Genomic DNA, 23726 nt, shown 5'->3' on the forward strand with positions numbered 1-23726 from the left:
GAGATGGCGGCCGTCAGCCCTGAGGAGGATCAGGGCGGCGGATTTACTGTCCGTTAACACCTGTGTTCTGAGCCTCTCCATTGAATGGAAGGCCGCCACCCCCCCTCACTGGGTACTACTATGCGAAAGGTTGGTCCAAATGTATTTCATAAATGTATGTTGCACTGGTCTGACCAGTTCTGGGCCATGCTATAGGGTGCAGAATCACTAGTAGTGACTGCCGCTGCTTTCCATATTTGGCTGAAGGCCAAAGTTATGTCAGATGCTGCTTCTGTGTGAAACACACTGTATGATTTTATACTACTTTTCATGGTATTATTATTTATTTAGGCAAAGTATTATTGTTCTCTCTCTCTACATAGAGGTTTTTATTGTGGTAGTTGATGTATGTTTTTTATTGGGCAACCGTTGTTCTTTTATACAGAAATGATATTTTATATGTTTTTGTGTAAAAGGTTGTTTATAATCCAACCATATGCACTTAATAAAATAAATAAAAATAATAATAATTTGATATGTAACAAATCCTGTCACAGAGTCAGTCAGGGATAACCCTAATGGCCGTGTCATAGTCAGTGGAGACCTTAACGCCTACTTGGCAAAACACAATTGGAAAACAATTGAGCAAGGAGGGCAGACAGTGTGGGGTCACCACCTCTCTAAAGACACATGTATGACTGTTCTTAGGGAAAATCAATGGCTACATGTTGCCAGTAATATGGGCTTCTTTATTATCAATCACCTATGCAATAAAGAAACCCATATGAGTCATACCTGGAATGCAGCAGGGAAACATGTTAATCTGGATTATGTATTCATGGCGGCTCACATCAAGGAATGCATAACCGACACAAAGTGCCAAATATTTGGAGTGACCACTCATATTTCATTGTCAAAATGAAAATCTCTAGCTGCGTACAGAAATGGGCTCTGGCTGGTTAATATGAGTGCAGAACACAGGGTAGTGCAGTGAGATGACACCATCATAACATCTGTAAATGTAATGATATCATCACTAAGGTCCCTCTACTGCAAAATTACTTTAAGGAAATGAAAGGGGATCTGGTCATTGAGTGAATTGTGCAATTAACACATGATTTTTTTAAAAGGTCAAATAAAAGAAGTGTGCTTTACTTACTAACACTGATTAACTGTATGATGAATACATATACACTCAACTCCTTTTCAGACTTCCTGCTAACTAATTTGCACCTTCCTTCATCCCTGACTGCCTGGTTCTCTTTCAATGATCTCTACCTCAATGCCAGCAAATCTGAGATCCTTCCCATTGGGACCCCTGCTCTCTCCTTCTTCCCATCTCTCTGGCCTCCCACCTTGGGCTCTCCCCTGCTCCTTCTTCTGAAACCAGAAACCTTGAGTGATATTGGACTCCTCTTTATCCATCCTCCCTTACACACAGGATATTGCCAAGAAGTCCCACTTACAACTCTTCCTTCTCAAAGGAATTCTCCCTTTTCTCACTTTCCCCCAGAAGCTCAATGATTCCCAATCTATGGTTCTCTCTAGGCTTGACTATTGCAACAGCCTCCTCCTCAATCTACCTTCTTGCACTCTGCGACTCCTTCAGCAAAACCAGAATAGAGAAGTGAGACTAATCCTTGGCATTAAGCCCAAGGACAGCACGCTGCTAATCCCACAGATGCTGTGATTGGTGTCTTGGACCCTTGCATCCACTGGGCCTCTGACCATTCACACCCAATCTTCCCAGCATCTGTCTTCCTTCAGCACTTGCCTCGGCACACCATCCGCACTGGAGATTTGCACTTTCTACCCAACGCTGCTCCCGGCCCCATAGCACTTACAATAACTTCCACTTCATCTGTGGCTCACCCTAGAGCACGGACACCACAGCACCTACCCCACTGCCCTCTTCCTTCATGTACTTTCACGTTCTGAATACTCACTAGGCATAGTATGTTCGGCCTTGCCTTCCCCCTCTGTATTTTCCTGTATTTAATTGTACTGCTATCTTATGTTATCTCCCTGCTGCCTGTGGGCGCTTTGAAACAAAATGAATTTCCTGTATAACTGCCTAACAAGCAAACAATAAATAAAATGGATTGCTAGAAACAAAAGAGAATTTTGAAGAAGTGTGGACACTATCACCATCAGTCTTGGTACCTCAGAATTGGATAACATGTGATCAAATAAACACAAATCAAAACACAAAAACGGGTTGTGTAACCACTAATATAGATTAAACATGGCCCCAGGGCAATTAATATATAATGCACTTTGGAATAACGATAACAAACCATTCTGGTACCTGATGAAGAAGTTCAAAGAGTGTCAGATCAGACAAGAAATTAATCAGGTGACAGAAAGTAGATTGAAGGCACATATAACCAAGATTCACAATAACCGTGCATCTATAGACATCAAAATAAACAGAGGGCAAACCAAACTAGCTACCATATATATGAATATTCACTGAAAAAACTTTGTTAAAGGGACGTTATGGTTAAGTTGGACTAATAACAACCTATGAAATTCAATGAAAAACCTTTGTTAAAGGGACGTTATGGTTACAAGTAAAACCGAAAAACCGCAGTAATTCGCCGGTTATGGTAAGCTAAGCACCATAACTCACGCCATCACTGTGCACTGCTAAAACTAACACCCAGGACATCAAAGGTGACATCGCAAATGTCATTGATGACATCACTGATGACATCACATATCTGGGCCACTTGTTTTTGGTCACTGACATATATAGGGCAGATGGTTTTGTTCACTGACAGTCAGAATATTAAAACTGAAAAAGGCGATATATATCTAGACGTTAACCTTGTCATATGTTTCTTTCTTCCTTACTTTAGTTTCCCTGTATGTGCCTCTGATTTATATGCATTGTGGTTCTTCATATGAATTGTTTGTACCAGCACAAGTGTTGTAAGTCTTGAATTGTTAGCTAGTTATTACATGTTTAACATTACTCAAAACTCTGATAAGGTAGCATTCATTATTGTACTATCCAAAATGACAAGATTATAAATAGTGTATTTCTATGGTGCATGCTGCAGTCATTGCCTATGTTTATATATGATTAGGTTTCTGTATTAACAACAACACTCCAATGCAAGGATTTTAGATATGAGTACATTCTTTAATAGATTAAGTAGTTCATGATGGGTCTCCCGATCACCCCTGACATCTTGTTACCAACAAAATAAACACAACTTCGTGTAGGGACTTTTCATCAAAATGTATTTCACATGTGATGTCATCAGTGATGTCATCAATGACATTTGTGATGTCATCTTTGATGTCCTGGGTGTTAGTCTTAGAAGTGCACGGTGGTGGCGTGAGTTATGGTTGCTTAGCTTACCATAACGGGCGAATTTCGGGGGGTTTTCCGTTTTACTTGTAACCATAACGTCCCTTTAACAAAGGTTTTCCTTTGAATTTCATCGGTTTTTATTAGTGCAACCTAACCATAACGTCCCTTTAACAACGTTTTTTCATTGAATTTCATAGGTTTTTATTAGTCCAACTTAACCATAACGTCCCTTCAACAAAATTTGTTCATTGAATTTCAGAGGTGTTTACCAATGCATGCTATTTTCCTACAACTTACTACACTTTTTGCAACTATTTCAACTAGTTTTGCATCTGTAGATGTCTACAAACATCTGACTTTATTGCGACCTTCCGGACAGTGCCACATGACCATACATTGGCGCGCAGCATGATGACGTGTCCGAGAACCCGTCCACACTTCACAATAAGATTTGTGCTTTGCGGGCAGTTCACAACTGCATTTTCTACTGTTCTAGGAACTTTCAACTTCAAAATTTCCATTGCACAGCTCCATTACCTATTCCTACTCGTTATCCATTAACAATATAGTACACAGTACTTACTTTTAGCAAAACTGCTATTTATCTTAAAATGGCATCAGCTAAGGCCATCCATCCTTCCCAAAGAAACAGCACCACTGCTGTAATGAAGGAGCATGAGAAACACTGCCCCCTACCTTAGAAATAACACACGCGCAACATGTTCGCCTGTCCACCTACCCCTCCATATTAGTGTTTGGTGCCTCTTCCCTCATTTCCCTCCCCATCTTTGCTTCTTGGCTCTCCTGCCAAAAATACATCCAAAAACAACAAAAGGAATGTTCCTTTAGGAACCACCATTCACAGTTAAGAAATAGAACAAAAAAAACCTATAGACTCCTACTACTTTATATTTCTCAGTATAGCACATAGACGCAATACGATTTTCAACATTTCTATTTGCATTTTGTGTTATGCTAATGGAAATATTATGGCGTTCATCCTCCGTTCCTGGGACTGGAACTGAGGATACCGGCCCGGCAGCCCAAGTTATCAGCCCAAGCGAAGCGAGGGTGGATAACAAGGTCTCTGGACCATTATCCCCCCATTCCAGCACCTGTAATGAGGGATGAAGGCATTTAGCACCCTAGGTTCCCAAAGCAGGAATCTGGGGTGCTAAAAAAAGAATTTTTCTTCCTACACCAGGACACCTGCAGAGTCCCGGTGTAGGAAGGAACATCCTTTTCCAAGATGGCCACCAGTTCACACAGGCCCACAGGGAAGGCAGGGTTCCATACAGAGCCCCTATTTGCTTTCCATGGCAGCCATTCAGAAGGCAAAAAGAGAACTCTATGACCATATTACCACAAGCACATTTTACTTCCTTTTCAAATATATCCCAATTTCTAATCACTTTACCACAAAGCCAGTCCCAGGTAAACATGGGCACTTTAACCCCATGTTTTGTCCCTTGTGTTCATGCCCAGTAGCCAGATTGTCTGGATCATGACCTTATTCCATGACCCACACAATCTGGCCACTGCCCATGGCCAAAGGCTACACCTCAGTCTCCAAAGGTATATCACTATTTTTTGTACTTACATTGTGACACTTGTCAAAAAATAAAACACGGGCACATTTGCAAAACCATGCATTCAGGTCCTTCTCAATGCTCCTTACACAAGTTTGCTGGAAATCCACCCATGTTTTATTTTTTCAAAAGTGTCAAATGTATGCACATACAATCGTCATATAACATAGACCCCACTTGACAAAATCCATTCAGACTTTACGAAAACATTTATATCTAGATCTATAATCTTTTTGCAAAGCTTTGTGTAGATTTGTCATGTGGCACCACATTTATAAGCCTTTACAATATTTTGGGACCCCCCTCTAATTCTGCCACCTCTATACAAAATCACACCAAACTTTGCAAAAACATTTACATCTAGATCTATTATCAGTTTGCCAAATTAAGTGTAGATTCGTCAAATTGCACCTGATTTATAAGCCTTTACATTATTTTGAGACGCCCACTCTAATTTTGCCCCCTCTTAACAGAATCCCACCAGACACAACAGGCTGGTGCGGATAGAGGGCGGCAGGACCAGAATAGACAGTATAATTGATGAAAAGGGAGTAAGACATTGGGCCGATCAAGCCATCCTTGACACCTTCGCCAGTTTTTACGCCAACCTATACGGTCCCCAGCCCGAACACACAACCCAAGACCTGGATGACCTGCTGGAGAACATCCCCATGACCCTTGTTTCCACAGATACCAGGGACTGCCTCGAAGCTCCGTTCACTGTGGACGAGATTGTCCAGGTCATCACTGACCTCTCCAAGAACAAAGCCCCGGGCCCTGACGGGCTCACTTCTGAATTCTATCGGGAACACGCCGCCATATTGGCACCTGCTCGGAGTCTCGAGAGATTCACTCCGCTTGAACACTCTCCCCCCCTCCCTGAGAGAAGTAGTAATAATGGTCCTCCCCAAACCAGGGAAACCGCCGGACGAGTGTGGGTCCTACAGGCCTCTGTCCCTTATCAACAAAGACATGAAGATTTTCGCCAAGGTAATCGCCAACAGGTTCTTTCCATGTATGCCCCATATGGTCCACGCCGATCAGATTGGATTTGGCAGTGGACAATAAACGGCCCTTAACATCCGTAGATTATTTAATGTTCTGTCCACAATAGATCTGGAAGCGGATGCCGTTGCGGTAACTCTTGATGCCCAAAAGGCTTTTGACATGGTCTCTTGGCAATACTTATGGGCCGTACTGGAAAAAATGGGAGTGGGACTGAATATGATTTCCTATATAAAACTACTATACACTGGTCCACTGGCCAGGGTGTTGGTAAACTCGATTCCCTCATCTCCATTTGCACTATATAGGGGTACCCGTCAGGGATGTCCATTCTCACCTATCCTTTTTGCGCTTGCCATCAAACCTATGGCAGATCACATAAGGGAATGACACTCCGGCAAAGGTATTCGGTTGCAGGATGCGCCGGAAATCATCTCCCTGTACGCAGATGACGTACTCCTGTATGTCAGAAACCCCTCCACATTCCTAGACCCTATTATCCGAGATATAACTAAAATAGGCACATACTCCGGTTTTACAATCAACTATTCTAAATCAGAAATTTTCCCTCTCACTAAATCCACTCGACAACCGACATGTGAATATCCCCTACGTTGGTCCCCGGGTGGCATAAGGTACCTCGGGGTGCAGGTATCACTGTCCAGGGCTTCCTTACTGGTGGACAACTATGAGACCAAGGCACGGCTTACCGAAACTAAGCTGCTCATGTAGCGCACTCTCCCACTATCTCTTGCAGGCAGGCTCACCCTAATAAAATTGGTGTTGGTCCCCAAGCTCCTATACGTCTTCGTGAACGTATCTGTCTGGCCAGGGAAACAATTCTTCAGGCGGCTCCACTCAGGGTGCGGCCAATTCCTTTGGCACTCCGGGGCGGTCCGCAAAAAATGGCAACAGATGACCTTGCCCTATGAAAAGGGGGGGTTCACGGCACCAGACCTTTTATTATACTGGAACGCTGCACAAGCCCAACATGCCTCCCACTGGTACGAACATATAAATCCGGCCCGCACGTAAAATTAGAGAAACTCGCAGGGGATGGGACCAACATCATGACCTTATTACTGTACCGTACCTTCAGAACAGAGGCCCCGGCAGACCCTGTGATTTGTACAATCAAGGCATGGAGGAACATCTTGCAGTCCACACAAGAGCCTTTCCCATATTGTAAGTGGCTTCCCATATGGCAATTCCCGGGCCTCTCCCCCACACACGATCAACAACTTTCGCGACACTGGGAGGCTCTGGGTTACCGGGCCCTAACAGACCTGTTCCCGGAGGGCACATTTATCACCCCTCAAACTTGGCGGCCGGGCCACTCCAATTCCGCGTTAGAGATGCTACAATACTACTGGCTTAAGGCAGCAGTACGGGCAATGTGGCCCTCACACCCAGACGAACCCCCAGACTCGCCTGAACTCCAATATATTGCAAACTCCGCTGGTTGTAGCGGCATAATATCCTCCCTATACAAAATGCAGTTGGCAAATGGACGGAACACATCCCCCAAACCACGGGAAGCATGGGCTAGGGAACTGGAAATGGAAATGTCAGACGAGCTGTGGAGTAAGATGTGTGCGCATACACATAAGGTCTCCCTCAATACCAGATTCCGTTGCATACAATATAAACTCTTAAATAGGCTCTATTATACCCCGTATAGAGTGGCGCAGTTCACACACACCCCGACTCACATATGCCCGAAGTGTAGATCAGATGTGGCAGATCATCTAGAACATGTTCTGGTCCGGCGCAGCGATTAGATCGTTTTGGGTGGAAGTGACGAACGCGCTTTCCGAGATAATCGGGTCCCCGTAAACCTGGACCCACTAGCCTTGTTATTTGGAGTCTGGGTCGGGGAGAATGAACGGAAGTTGTCGAAATGTTTAAATGTGAGCGCTATTGTTGCTAAAAGATGTATACTGCAGTGCTGGAAGCATCGCTACCCCCCCACCCCACAAATGTGGCTGAAGGCACTCACCTGGGTGCAGAGGTGTGAGGAGGACTACATTGCAACACTACCTCTCTCCTTGCGCCCCAAAAACGTGTGGTCAGAATTTTGCACCTACTTGAACAACAGGGACGAAGTAGAATGGAGCCCCACTCCCCCGCCGACTCCTCCTAGGTGACTGTCACGTCCGCCTGTACATGCTTGCGGTCCCCCCGCATCCGGAGATGTGAGAAATTGATATGTTGTAATGCCCTTGCATACTATTATGATGTTGATTGTCTCCGTCCTCACTGTACTGTACTTGTCTTAACCTCCTGCCAATAAATAAATGTTTTAAAAAAAAGAATCCCACCAGACACATTCGGGATCAGGTCAGGAATATAACTGAAAATTTCATACAGTTTCATTAAGTGGTGCCAAAGTTATAAGCCACCCAAGAACTGCTTTTCACGAACCCTGAAAGCACTGGTGACCGCGAACATCACAGGACTGTTCACGGAGTTTTACAGCAAAAACGCCTGTTTTTTTGCTTCTTGCAGCCATATTCCATCCCATCCTCATCACCCCTCACTTCCCCAGAGATTATTTGATAAATTTGACAAGTGCAATGTTGTGTTTTTTTATATGTTTTTACCGCGATGTCCACGGACACCGGCCACTGTCCGTGAATCCAAGATGGCAGGTGTTTCCAAAAATCTGATGCACCTCACGCTTCACGCCAACCAATCAGTGAGCACGTTGTGTGTCCGCGGACATGATGCAAGTCTATTAGCCAATCAGTGTCCTGTCTGCGGAGCAAACAGGAAAGCGTGTCCGCGCAGCCGACATAGCCATCACTCATTTTTATGCCTTACATTTTGGTTGTTTAAAAAAAAACTACTAGAAGGATTTACACCAACTTAACAAAAGCATGCTTTTGGGACCAAGCCGCCGCTCTTGCCGCAAATTTGGTGAAAATCCATCCAGCGGTTTGGGCTGTAGGCATGAGCAAAGTTTCTTCCCATTATGTCTGTGGGAAAAAAAGAAATGTTGAGACCCCCCTATAACTTTGCCCCCCCTTGACCAAACCTCACCAAATTTTGCAAAATAAATTCATAGTATATACTTTTTTTGCAAAGTTTGGTGAGGATTCGTCCAGGGGGAGCAAAGTTATAAGCCGCCCAAAAAGTGCTTTTTCTATGGGTTTAGCAACTTAACCATAACTACATGGCCACTACTGCAGGCCATGTAATATATATAGTCCCTTTAAAAATATTTTTTACTGAATTTAATAGGTTTTTAGTAGCGCAACTTAACCATAACGTCCCTTTAACAAAGTTTTTTACTGAATTTCATAGGTTTTTAGTAGCACAACTTAACCATAACGTCCCTTTAACAAAGTTTTTTTACTGAATATACATTTTCATAGTGTGAATTTGATAGAGGTTTACTAGAATTCCCTTACTTTATATACATGTAACGAAGAACATACTGAACCCCCTGCTAATGATGTTGATGTCCACTGACTGTGCATATGTCCACGAGTGGAAGCGGACAACATCAACACTACCCAAACACTCAGGGGGTATCTTAAATTGTTCTAGCATGCCATATAAACATTACACAAGTTCAAAAAGCAGCACATAAATGCATTATATGTAATAATAAATAAGAAGTGCAACCTATATATCTAACACATCAACCATCCATTTAAATAGCACATATACTAAAATGGAATATACCAAAACAAAAAAGTTATGCTTCCAACATAATAACCTCACAGAAACGGCACAGCTAGGAGCAACAGCAGACCTACACAACAGTAAGAATACAACTTACCTGAAACTAGTAAGCAAAACTTTATTTTTCTTATATATTTCTAAACTTTCTGTATTAGGTACACTAAAATTAATATATTTTTGTTTTTTTACACAGAAATGTCCAGTACTTTGGAATGACTTGAGGAAAATTTCCCACGTGAGGAAATGTCTGAAGACAGTGTTGCTAATGGTACACACTTCTCTATATAAGCAAATTAATAATCATTACTTTATGTGTACTTAACATATTTATATTTATTTTTAACAGATCATACAAACATTGAAAATAATACACCAAAAGACACATTGGAAAAGACTCTGCAACGCATGGAACAGAAAATGGACATGCTCAAGGAAAATGTCAATGTTTTAAACAGTTTGTGGAGGACCACATAAAAGAAAACATTAAATGCCATTGTCCCACATGTGCCTCTTCCCCCTCTCCATGTCCCAGTCAACTGTCCACAAACCCTCAACACCAAAAAAACGTTTTGATGGGACTTCCATCCCTTCATCCCCTCCCATCCATCCTCTCCAAACCTGTAATTCCCCAATATTGGTATCAGGTTCTGCTTCCCCCTCTCTTTCATAAATTGTGTATATGTATATAATAAAAAAAAATATTATGTTTCTTTTAATGAAATCCTTTGTGTCTTATTTTTTTTAAAAAGCAGTTAAAATGTCTGCAGACAGCGTGCCTGTCTGGAATGTCCGTAATTACCAAAATGGGGATGTCCTAAGGACACTATACCTGTCCGTACCATTCGCAAGCATAGATGGAACTGTTCTTAGAACATACCCGGTGTCTGGGATGTTCGTAAATGAACAAAATGGGGGTGTCCTAAGGACACTATACCTGTCCGTACCGTTCACAACCAGAACACACCTGGTGTCCGGGATGTCCGTAACTGAACAAAATGGAGGAATCCTAAGGACACTATACCTGTCCGTACCGTCCGCCGCCAAGTTGAAACTGTCCTAAGAACACGCGCGGTGTCCGGGATGTCCGCAGTCAAACAAAATGGAGGTGTCCTAAGGACACTATACCTGTCCGTACAGTCTGTAGAACATCTACGCACATGCACACCACACCTGTAAGTCCTGCGAACATCGCCTGTCCGTAACTGTCTGTCTCACTTGTGTCACACTTTTAATTTGTTTGAGGACCCGAACACTGTCCGTAGAACACCCACGCGCATGCGCACAACCATTCCCGTGCATTTAGTGTCCTGCGGACACCGATTCCCTTCGCGGACGTGTTCCCGATGTCATCATGTGACCGCACCCACGCTGAGCGTGTGTCTTAATTTGCAGACACTGTCTGGTTCCCCAACATTTTAAAAGAACTTTTTCAGACAATCCAAATTATTTTACAGCAAAAAATTCACCATTGCACATGTCCCAGACAATGGGCCTCATTACACGGTAGGCGGTGAACCATGGCGCTATTAGCGCCATGGTTCATGCTGGTAAAATACCGGCACCGCCTTGGTGGAAAGGGGAATTACCGCCCCATTCCAAAGTTGGCGGGCAGTAATTCCCCCTTCCACCATTGCCCTTCCCCAATCCCATTTTTGCCCCATAGGGCTGTATGGGAATGGGGAAGGCACTAATTATGGTACCGCAAATTGCGGAACCGTAATTAGCTCCATTGGTCCCTTTGTGGGTTGGTTTTTAAAGCCTGCAAAATACAGGCGTTAAATTCCCCAACCCGCAAAGGGACCTCGTAGTAAGGCGGTAAGGATTTACTGGTACCGGTAAAATACTGGTACCGGTAAACCCTTACTGCCTACCGTGTAATGAGGCCCAATGACCCTGTCTTTCCACATACTTTTTGGAACTTTTTGGACCTTTTTAGGTGTTCGATCTGTTCGCGAAGCGCACCCCTCCACTCCTATAAAAGGCCACACCCCAGAGCTGATCTTAATTGTACTTCTGGCTATTGCAAATTGACTTTTGCTGCCTTTGCTGCTCTTGCTGAGATAATCTCATCAACCCCGATGGCATCCATGGCAGCTGTTGCTACATCTGCCTCAGCACCACCCCCAAACCCTCCACAACCACCACCTCCCCAAGGGCCTGCAGAGGGGAACAGGCGTGAGGATGTAGAGAATAAGGATGAAGAGGATGAAGAGAATGAGGTTGAGGAATTCCCTACTACTAGCACTCGCCGGGAGTCTTGGGTGTGGCGGTTGTTTACCATTCATGGTAAAGCACGTTTGAAGAAGGTCACCTGCAAACAATGCAAAATGGTGCTGAGTCATGGGGGACGTGGTTCATACAGCTTTGGTACGACATCCATGAAGCAACACCTAACGTTGTTCCACAGTGGGGACATTTGCAAGGTTGTACCTTGTGATCAACATATTAGGTTGAGTTCCTCTACAGCATCCTCTGTTTCAGCTCCTCTCACCACAAGAGCCACTCCTGTGGGAGAGCTCATCCCTCCAGCTGCTTCACAGGCCATTCGAGATGCTGTTGACACTTACCTTTCGAGGGTCACAATATTGTGTATGTACTGCGACACAGTACTCTGCAGGGGGGAGAGTCTTCGAAGTGCTTTTGAGCCTACAGTCACAGAGCACCAGAAGACCTGCTACCTACCTAAGTAAGGCCCACCCTACATCTTTCTCTCCCCACCTGCCCTTTCTCATCCCTCTGGTTGGTGTTGCTTCCTTACCCTCCTTTCCCCTCCTCTCCAAGTGTGTCATGTGTAAATAACCCAAAAATATATAAACAACAACAATCCAAAAAAAAAGGCTCTTTTCAGAGCCGCCTTTCACAGTTTAAAAATAAAAGTGGGAAATAAAGAGTGCAGGGCCCTGTGCATTTTCGGAAGTCTTTGGACAGTTCTAGGACATATAAAGTTGTAGGGTGCTGTCCTAGCAAAACCAATGCACTTTTCTCTCCGAGAAAGTGGTGTCTCTGAAAATAGCCTTTTGGTGGTGTTTTTGTGTGTTTGAAAAACTTGAAATCGTCAACATCTACAGCAAAATAGATTACTATAATTCCAAAAAGGTTGGAATGCATTTTGTGCATTTCTCAGAAAAATCTGATTGCCAGCATAGGTAAGATGGACTCCATCGCTGCGAAAAATGTATGTGCTAAGAAACATAATATTTTCATTGTGAAAAGAGGACATGACAACATCTCTCTGAAAGGCACAAACAGCCTTATTGACATTGCGCCTCGCTTCTCCATTTGTAGACCAAATGAAGAAGAACGCAGTCACATTTGTCTTTGCGCAATATGAGAAAAAATTACTTGGGAATTTGGAAACATGTCCATGACCTTCCCAAGTCCTTCTTTCATTGCAAATTGTTAAAAAATTCCAGACACATGTCCTAAACTGTTCCCTCCACAATGAATTATAATTATGTCTGGATGATTCTCTGTCTCTAAAGTAGCACATAGAGGTACCAAGTCCAGCCACTTCATTCCACACACTCCATTCCAGTGCACTTCCACATGAAGGAATCCAACATCTGCAGCTACTCCACAACGTTCTGCATGCACCTCCAACCAATGTATCCACGAGTCTCCCAAAATCCAGATAATCTGTTTTCAGAAACACACAGCCATAGCTATCTGTTCTACTCTCAGGAAAAAGACATTCTGACAAAATCTCTCCTTACACAACACACCCAGTAAACTTTGCTGACCAATCCCTAGCTCCTCTCATTCTCATTTGCATGCCTCTCCACCCCAGAATCCCCGTATGTAATACGCGCTGGCCGCGGACTACCGCCATGTCCGCAGAAATATCAAAAATCTCAGCGTGACCCCTTTGAGGTTGGCTCTGAAAAGAGACGTTTATTTTTTTTATTTTTTGCAGATGCCTGACAGACACCTGTTATTTTGTATTTTTTTCTTTTTTTTTCTTTTTTTTTTCTTCTTACTTTACTACTAAAATCTTCACATAACATTCTCCAAAGCAACACTTGAATTCCAAAACAGCATGGCATTTCCCAAAAAAGATAAGGAAATGCCATCTTCTTCAAAATAAACAGCATTACTCGAATCAATATTCTCATTATTACAGAAAAACATACCAGCTCAAAGCATGAAAGCAGACATGCCTCGGTTGACTGCACACCTAGCAATGTTTTGCTGAGGACAAAAAACAGAACAATTGGACGGATGTTCATTACTGCTTGAACCAACTGTTCCAAATCTGCCAACAAAGTAGGGGCACTGACGTAGCCCAAATGGAAAGCACCATAGTGCAAAACTGCCAGATGGGGACTGTTCATCCTGCCCATATCTTCACAAACTTGTCGAATTCGCTCTACATTGCAATCAGGCACAGCGCTCCAAACCACCTCCACTCCTTTAACATCGAAATTGTTTGCCACATGCCTACATTGAGCATACTGCTGTAAAGCATGTACAAAGATATCTCTGAGCACCAATACCCTGACTTTCTCCACCTCTGCCATCTTCACGACACACAGTCTCTTTCTACATAAATCCACAACGTCAACATCTGATTGGCTGATCCCTACATTCCCCTTTCCATACTGGATTTGCTGGAAAACTCCGGATATGGCACACCCTATCCGCGAACAGCCGCAGTGTCCGCGCAGCACGTAACTCTTACCAGCCCTTCTACCCTTTCCACATCACTCTCTGTGCCATTCCCTCATTGGATACAGCTAATCAGTCACACAACCATACACCAATCACATCCAAGACCTCTACATCTAACTCCATCATCAGAGATTCACACTTCAAATGTACTGTTGATCACTCTGAGTACAAGTCTCATATCATTGGAAAGCACCTACCACAAAAACTACTCTACAAGTCTCAAAGATTTCTACTTACAGCTGCATTCATATCCACATCCATGAATACAAACTACAGGTATGCATATTTTATTCACAGTACATGTACAACTCTTATGAATCCATATAAACAGAGTAATGCCCCTAAACGTGCATAACCTATACATACATCCTCCCAATTTAGGCCCAAGACTCCTGATTTTTCATTGAAAAATCACACTATTTTTTACTGCCTCCCGCATAACCTATACCTACATGCCAACCCTCCCGATTTAGGCACGAGAATCCCGATTTTTCATTGAAAAATCACAGCATATTTTACTATCTCCCACCTAAATTAATGCTAGTCCCAATGCAATACTATGGGAAAAATAAATGTTCCCGATATTATATTCACAGTACATGCATACATGCCAACCCTGCTAATTTAGGTGGGAGACTCCCGATTTCATTAGCAAAAATGTTGCTGTTTTGTACTGCCTCCCTCGTAAAATTATTCTAATCCCAATGCTATCTAACAGGGAAATTCAGCTCTCCCGATTGCTCGGAGAGAATCCCCCTCCCAGCTGCTACAAAATGTTGGCATGTATGTACATGTAGAACTCTTATGAATGCATATAAACACAGTAATGCCACTAAACATGCATAACCTATAAAATGAACGTATTGAAATTTTTCCCATCTACTGTAATCAACTGTCACTTCCAAACCTGTCTCCTATCTACAACACACATTTAAAAAAAGCAAGTGAATTTCATACACTTAAAATTCTACTCATTTGCAAAGCGTGTTGAACTAACATATTGTAAATAAAATATAAAGGCTGCACATAGTCAAATCAACACTATGTTCAGATATCAAACAAGAAAACTACTACAAAAACATAAAAATCAACGTCTACATTAACATCAGTGCTATAAACACACACAATTACTAACTTCTTTCTTTTACAGTTGCAGTGAAGACCACTCTCCTGAAAATCAGCAGCATCTGAACTACAAACAACATATCCGAAGAAACCTGCTCATTCCACAATAAGTAAGTACAATACTACCTTAATATTCTTACTGTTCCTCAAACACACTTTTTGGTTCATTCATGTAATTTGCTCACCAAAAAAACAGAGATTTCTGAACCATTCTGTCCACAAATCCCCATTTATTAAAAAGGGATTAGCAGGCAGAATGGCACACAAATCCCTATCTTTCTGGAACTCAAATAACATACTCAACCCCTAGAATGTTAGTATTACAAAACAAAGAACTGTTTCAATTGTATACCATTAGGTTTACTATTAATGCTTATTCTCACCACTAGCTCACTTTATACTCTCATCTGAACCGCAGTTTAGTAACACACAAATAGAAGAATAGCCTTCCCAACTAATTGCAGCTGACCACTGCACAATCACACACCACCACATACATCTTTCCCATCATACACAGACACTCACGCACACAGCACACATACATTGCAGAACGGCCCAACTCATACCTTCTTTTTTTTTTTCAACAGACCCCAAAGAATGCATACCAAAAAGCAAGTCCATAGAAAGCAACACATAAGTAGAGCAAATCAAAATAAAAGTGTCCAAAATAAGCATCCATCTCTACCAGAGTTAGTACAAAAAGTTCAAACAAAACAGCTAATACAGTCATTTAGCAAAACAAAACAAGCTTCCAGTACAGGAACTTTGCCTCCTCTATCAAAATGTAAAACGAAACAGAAAATGATTAACAAAAATACAGCTACCACTACTGCTAAAACTGTTCCTATAAATCTTGATATACTAGCAAGTAACCATACCAAAAAAAAAGTATTTTAGCAAAAATGTTCCCCCACGGAGTCCTTCAGAATCTTATAAAAACAGGAGACAAATCATCCACAACCCTTCAAACCTACCATAGAAAATGTATCTTAGAGGCTTTGTTAGACAGTGCAATCCTTCTCAAAAGAAAGTTATTCATTTTAGTGTTAAACAGAATGAAAGCACTAACAAAACTAACTACAAAATTACAAACAAAACTTCTCAGTAAATGGAATGTCAGCAAAAATAACTTCTTAAATATCTGTGGAGGTGAATGGAGTCACACCACGAGCACATAACCATATTTTAATGATGAAGCATACACACAAAACCAAACAAACACAATTGCAGTACATAGCAGTGGACGAGGTTATGAAAAAATTAATAACGCCATAATGGAACAAGAAATACTGCTTACAAAAATATCCCCAGAAAACTCAGAATTACCTCTCCATTCGACTGAACCAGAACATCCAGTATACAAATGGCCATGCATGTCAATGTGTAACATTCCCAAAAAATGTTTCAAATGTTTACACCAGTTCCTCAAACAGTATGTGAAAGGCAAAGACAAAATCAAAATGAAAGTGCTGCAAAATATGGATAACTGTCCAGTGCGCAAAGACACAGGACTAAAAGAACATTCATTAGCCTGCATTTCAGGACCTATTTTCAAAAGCACCTTCCATCATACCAAAATGATATCAGCACATCATTCAACTATAAGAAATCAAGTCTATAAAGTGTACTATGCTAAAAGTCCTGCTTTAGCACTAGTCAATTTAAATAACACTCTTCTACATGGTACACCCAAATACCTACTCAAAGAGATCAACCATATCCAGAGAAAATATTTTGGAAGTGAAAGCCACTTACATAATTCAATAGCTTTACAACAGACTAGCAACAATTCTACACATGGCAACCTTCTACTGCACAGATACAAAAAAGAAATACAAAAATTTAAAAGTACATCCGCTGAAGTACCAAACCATGTGTGTGTGTGTGTGTAAAAGTAACACAAAAACACAAAAACTGTAGACGTAACATACAAAATAGAAGACAATGAAGATTTCAAATTGAATTAGCTCTCTACCTTACAGCAGAAAACAAATACGAAATAACTGACCACTTAATACTTAGCAGTTACTGCACTACAAAACTTGACAACAACCAAACTCCTTCACGTGCTATCACAAATAACTTGGAATTATTCCCACTACCAAAACCCCTGCAACAACTCAATTGATATGAGAGCATTATAATTCAAACAGTGCACACATTTCAAGCAATAATACGCCTTCAACCAAAAACAGCAAAATACCTCCCTCTGAATTGGTGAAAGGCATTTGTGGCAAAGTAGTTTACTTACCATTAGATCTGAAAGAAAATGTGCACACTCTGGGAGTGCAACGTCCAATAGAGCAATCTTTAATGGTCTTAGTAAATGGTGTACCACCAAAAGACAAAAGAAATTGGCAACAACTCATAGACTTACATAGAGTTAGACAAGCCTTGTAATATCTAAAAGACAATAATGGATACTACAAAGAAATAAATATTGAAGAAAACTTAAGGGAAACAACTGAAATAATTCAAGAGTCACCAGAAACTGGTCAATTTGAACTTCTAGATCCTGCTACACTATCCAATATTTTAGACCATTATACAATTCATCCATTACACTCTAATGACACCATAGATGATGCACTGGAAACATACCAAATGCAATAAACCAAAGGATCACCAATCAGCATATGGGAAAAAAGTATAGAAGCAACTGCTTTTCCTCTACTATTTCCTACTGGCAAAGAAGGAAGGTACGATGATAGACCCACTCAGATAACAGCATCAGAATACCGCTCATTACTAATGTATTCGGAAGATCACAGATTTAGACAAAATGTGGAATAGATATTCCAGCTACTCTTTGAAAGTGAACTAGCAACTCTATGTTACGGAGTTGCACACATATTGAAATCAGGAACTCACTTTCAAAATATGTCAGCTACACAATTAATACAAAAAGTGCAAGAAAAAGATGAGGTTTTACAATCAAGCATTACAAATCTGTTAGCAAACATGCGTGGTACGAAAGAGTACTGGTTCAAACGTCATAGAGATGTACGTTGTATGATAAGAAACCTTGGCTCACCGACTTGATTTGTTACATTTAGGGGCCAATTCATAGAATTCGGCGCACAAGTGGCGCACGCGGCTGGCGCACAGTGTGCGCGTGCGGTAGGCTGCGCCAGCCGCGTGCGCCGAAACACATTCAGGCGCACAGCGTATTCATGGATTCCAACATCCACAACCAGCCGTGGCGCAGAGTGGCGCAGCGACCCTGCAGCAGCGTCAGTTACGCCCCCAAGAACGCCCCTTGCGCAGGGAAAAGCCATCAGAATCCCCAATCCAGCGCAAAGGGCAGCAGCAAACGCAGTGCGGGGAGCGTGTATTTCAGGGGTGTGCCGGTGTCCCCACACGCGATAGGCCTGGGTACGTGTATTACAGGGGTGCGCGAGAAAATCTACACGCGATTGGCCTGGGTACGTGGATTTCAGGGGTGCGCGAGAAATTCTACACGCGATTAGCCTGGGTACGTGTATTACAGGGGTGCGCGAGAAATTCTACACGCGATTGGCCTGGGTACGTGGATTTCAGGGGTGCGCGAGAAATTCTACACGCGATTGGCCTGGGTACCTGGATTTCAGGGGTGCGCGAGAAATTCTACACGCGATTGGCCTGGGTACGTGGATTTCAGGGGTGCGCGAGAAATTCTACACGCGATTGGCCTGGGTACGTGGATTTCAGGGGTTCGCGAGAAATTCTACACGCGATTGGCCTGGGTACGTGGATTTCAGGGGTGCGTGAGAAAATCTACACGCGATTGGCCTGGGTACGTGGATTTCAGGGGTGCGCGAGAAATTCTACACGCGATTGGCCTGGGTACGTGGATTTCAGGGGTGCGCGAGAAATTCTACACGCGATTGTGCTGGGTACATGGATTTCAGGGGTGCGCGAGAAATTCTACACGCGATTGGCCTGGGTACGTGGATTTCAGGGGTGCGCGAGAAAATCTACACGCGATTGGGCTGGGTACGTGGATTTCAGGGGTGCGCGAGAAATTCTACACGCGATTGGCCTGGGTACGTGGATTTCAGGGGTGCGCGAGAAATTCTACACGCGATTGGCCTGGGTACGTGGATTTCAGGGGTGCGCGAGAAAATCTACACGCGATTGGGCTGGGTACGTGGATTTCAGGGGTGCGCGAGAAATTCTACACGCGATTGGCCTGGGTACGTGGATTTCAGGGGTGCGCGAGAAAATCTACACGCGATTGGGCTGGGTACGTGGATTACAGGGGTGTGCGAGAAATTCTACACGCGATTGGCCTGGGTACGTGGATTTCAGGGGTGCGCGAGAAATCCTACACGCGATTGGGCCTGTGCGAGTGGGGCAGTGTATTACGTAGGTGTGCGGGAAGTTGAAGAGGTGAATTGCCAGTGTGGGTCCTCCCAGGTCTCCCCTCTACCCCCTCCACGACCTCTGCAGGCAGCCCACACCACAGGGGACTACCCTGCACCCCTGGTCATGTCCCGCAGGCAGCCCATCCACCATGGGCATGCCCCCCAGCCAAGCCACATGTCCCCTTGCACCCCCACCCCCCAGCAGGCCCCCACTCATGTCCCCCTGCACCCCCACCCCCCAGCAGTGCAGGGGCAGCCTCCACCAGGCCCCCACCCATGTCTCCCACCACCCCCAGTCACCAGCCACCAGGGGCAGCCTCCACCAGGCCCCCACCCATGTCCGACTCATGTCTCCCAGCACCCCCACCCCCCAGCCACCAGGGCCAGCCTCCACCAGGCCCACACACATCTCACAGCACCACCACCCCCCAGCCACCAGGGGCAGCCTCCACCAGGCCCCCACCCATGTCTGACTCATGTCTCCCACCACCCCCACCCCCCCAGCCACCAGGGGCACCCTCCACCAGGCCCCCACCCATGTCTCCCAGCACACCCACCCCCCAGCCACCAGGGGCAGCCTCCACCAGGCCCCCACCCATGTCCGACTCATGTCTCCCAGCACCCCCACCCCCCCAGCCACCAGGGGCAGCCTCCACCAGGCCCCCACCCATGTCTCCCAGCACCCCCACCCCCCAGCCACCAGGGGCAGCCTCCACCAGGCACCCACCCATGTCTCCCAGCACCACCCCCCCCAGCCACCAGGGGCAGCCTCCACCAGGCCCCCACCCATGTCTCCAAGCACCCCCACCCCCCCAGCCACCAGGGGCACCCTCCACCAGGCCCCCACACATATGTCCCCCTGCACCCCCACCCCCTAGCATCCAGGGGCACCCTCCACCTGGCACCCACACATGTCTCCCACCACCCCCACCCCCCAGCCACCAGGGGCAGCCTCCACCAGGCCCCCACCCATGTCTCCAAGCACCCCCACCCCCCCAGCCACCAGGGGCAGCCTCCACCAGGCCCCCACCCATGTCTCCCAGCACCCCCACCCCCCCAGCCACCAGGGGCAGCCTCCACCAGGCCCCCACCCATATGTCCCCCTGCACCCCCACCCCCCAGCCACCAGGGGCAGCCTCCACCAGGCCCCCACCCATGTCTCCCAGCACCACCACCCCCCAGCCACCAGGGGCAGCCTCCACCAGGCCCCCACACATGTCTCCCAGCACCACCCCCCCCCAGCCACCAGGGGCAGCCTCCACCAGGCCCCCACACATGTCCGACTCATGTCTCCCAGCACCCCCACCCCCCCAGCCACCAGGGGCAGCCTCCACCAGGCCCCCACCCATGTCTCCCACCACCCCCACCCCCCAGCCACCAGGGGCAGCCTCCACCAGGCCCCCACCCATGTCTCCAAGCACCCCCACCCCCCCAGCCACCAGGGGCACCCTCCACCAGGCCCCCACACATATGTCCCCCTGCACCCCCACCCCCTAGCATCCAGGGGCACCCTCCACCTGGCACCCACACATGTCTCCCACCACCCCCACCCCCCAGCCACCAGGGGCAGCCTCCACCAGGCCCCCACCCATGTCTCCAAGCACCCCCACCCCCCCAGCCACCAGGGGCAGCCTCCACCAGGCCCCCACCCATGTCTCCAAGCACCCCCACCCCCCCAGCCACCAGGGGCACCCTCCACCAGGCCCCCACACATATGTCCCCCTGCACCCCCACCCCCTAGCATCCAGGGGCACCCTCCACCTGGCACCCACACATGTCTCCCACCACCCCCACCCCCCAGCCACCAGGGGCAGCCTCCACCAGGCCCCCACCCATGTCCAGGAACAGAGACTTCCATGCTGTCATGTGTGCAATCTGCACAGGGCTCCCCATGTCACATTCAAACACATGCAACAACCATGCGGTTCACACATTACAGGTCGCACATGCATTACCATGATGTCCCTGCACACATACATGCGTACATGGCCTATGTCACACATACAGGCAGGTATCAGACAACCAGCACACTGCAACATGCCCTGTCTCACACAGCAATGCTTGGCCACTTACCGCTCAACTCCAGACGGGTCTCCCTCTCAAGGACCTGGGCGTGGAGCGCTGGGTGTATGCGTTCCAGGACCCTCAACTGGATGGAACTCATGCGGCCCCGGCCCCCCTCCACAAGGCGCCGGGCCTTCATGAGGGTCCTTGACCTCAAGTCCTCCCAGCGCTTCTTGACCTTCTGGATGTTGCGGGTTGCCACCCCCTCCGCGTCCTCTCCCGTCCTTCCCTCTTGGCGCGGGACGATCCGAAGAGGGCATCATACTGCCCCAGGACTTGCTCCACCAGGACACCAACTTCGGTGGCAGTGAAGCTGGTGCCCCTCTGCCCCTCTGCCCCTCTGGCCGGGGTTTGCAACTGGTGTCAGATGTGGATGTGCTCCACATGGCAACCCCAGGGGCAGGAGTGGCTGACCAACTGGGTCCTGGGGCTGGGCTGTGGAGCGATGTCATTTGAGTCGGGACTCTTCTGTACCAGCAGGGGTGGACACAGCAACTGGACCCCTGCAGATGGCTGATGTGCAGGCACCAAATGGCAGGGCACGGTGGCAGCAGGCAGGCAGGCAGGCAGCAGCAGATGGCATGTGGGAGGCTGCTTGGGGCACTGGGGGCCAGTGAAGTGTCCTTCTGGGCAGGAGCGCGGTCTTCCGTGCGTTTTCGCGTGGCCAGCTTCATACGGAGTGATTAGGCACGTGAAAAATCTGCACGCTGCGTGTAATGCGCGTAAGCGCGCGTGAAAAACTGCACGTCCGCGTGTAATAGGAGGAAAGGGCCCATGCATAAGCGTGCGCGCGTGAAAAACTGCACGTCCGCGTGTAATGCGCGTAATCAAACGTGAAAAAGTGCACGTCCGCATGTGACTTGACGCGCGCGTGCGTTTTCCCTCAGCACGGGTTAAAGGTGAGCGGGCCCAGCAGTTCGCTGTACGTGCCTTTCGTGGAGACCGACGTGTGTTGCTGCTTCCAGTTGTTTCGCGCGCCATCTACTTCACAGCTCTCAAGGACGTATCTCTTCTTTTGGCGGGGGTATTGGCTACGCGTGTTTTTCTGCATCGCGCTAGTCAGACGGTGAGTCGCAAACGCTCCTTTTCCCACTGCGGGTGCCCCTGTGTATCGCACCCATTTTCGATGTCATCGTAGCCTGCGTGTCCCACGCGTACGCGTTATACGTGTTACTGGGTGCCACCGCGTACTGCGGGAGGTTTAATCCACGCACGTAGGCTGCAGGGTTGCATGCACGGTTTTACTGCAGTTTTGGGGTGCCTGAGCGTTGCGTGACCCGTCAACACATCACCGGGGTCACATACAGCCTTGCAGGTGCAGGGGGGCTGTTAACATCTTGCTTCCCACCCCCTTCACCCCAATTGCCCAGGTCAATTGTGCTGTACACCTCCCATTGGCACCACTCCATCTGTGCCAGCACTATAACATCTGTGCCATGGTAGGGAGGCTACCAAAGGTGAGGGGCGCCTCAGCTGGGCGTCCTCCTCGTGGCGGGCGTGGTCGGGGACGTGGCCGTGGTGACCAGGGAGTAGGGGGACTCCAGGGTGTCCAGGGCAGCCACAGAGGGGGAAGAGGCAGGGGTGCGCCACTTGAGCACAATGTTGTGCCATGTGTCGGTGCAGCCATGCCACCACCCCCTGTGGTTCAGGGGGATGCAGCTCCTGCATCTGGCACTGGCACCCGTATGACCCGGCAGTCCGTTCCATCGACTGCCACGGGCCCAAGGGTAGCGGTAGCTGCAGGTGCAGTTGTGGACACCGCCACCCAGGCTCAGGGTCTGCCAGCGCAGGCTGCGTTGGCACTTGAAGAGCCCTTGGTAGATCTCCAACAGGCCAGGGGGGAAACCATTGGGGCAGGCCGGGCTGCTCAGACCAAGACACGTGTCCCTGGGGCAGTCATGTCATCTGCTGCCCCGAACAGCCGGGTGTTGGCAAGTG

Source organism: Ambystoma mexicanum, chromosome 12 (genome assembly GCF_040938575.1).
Source record: "Ambystoma mexicanum isolate Mex_15411 chromosome 12, UKY_AmexF1_1, whole genome shotgun sequence".
NCBI classification, from domain to species: domain Eukaryota; kingdom Metazoa; phylum Chordata; class Amphibia; order Caudata; family Ambystomatidae; genus Ambystoma; species Ambystoma mexicanum.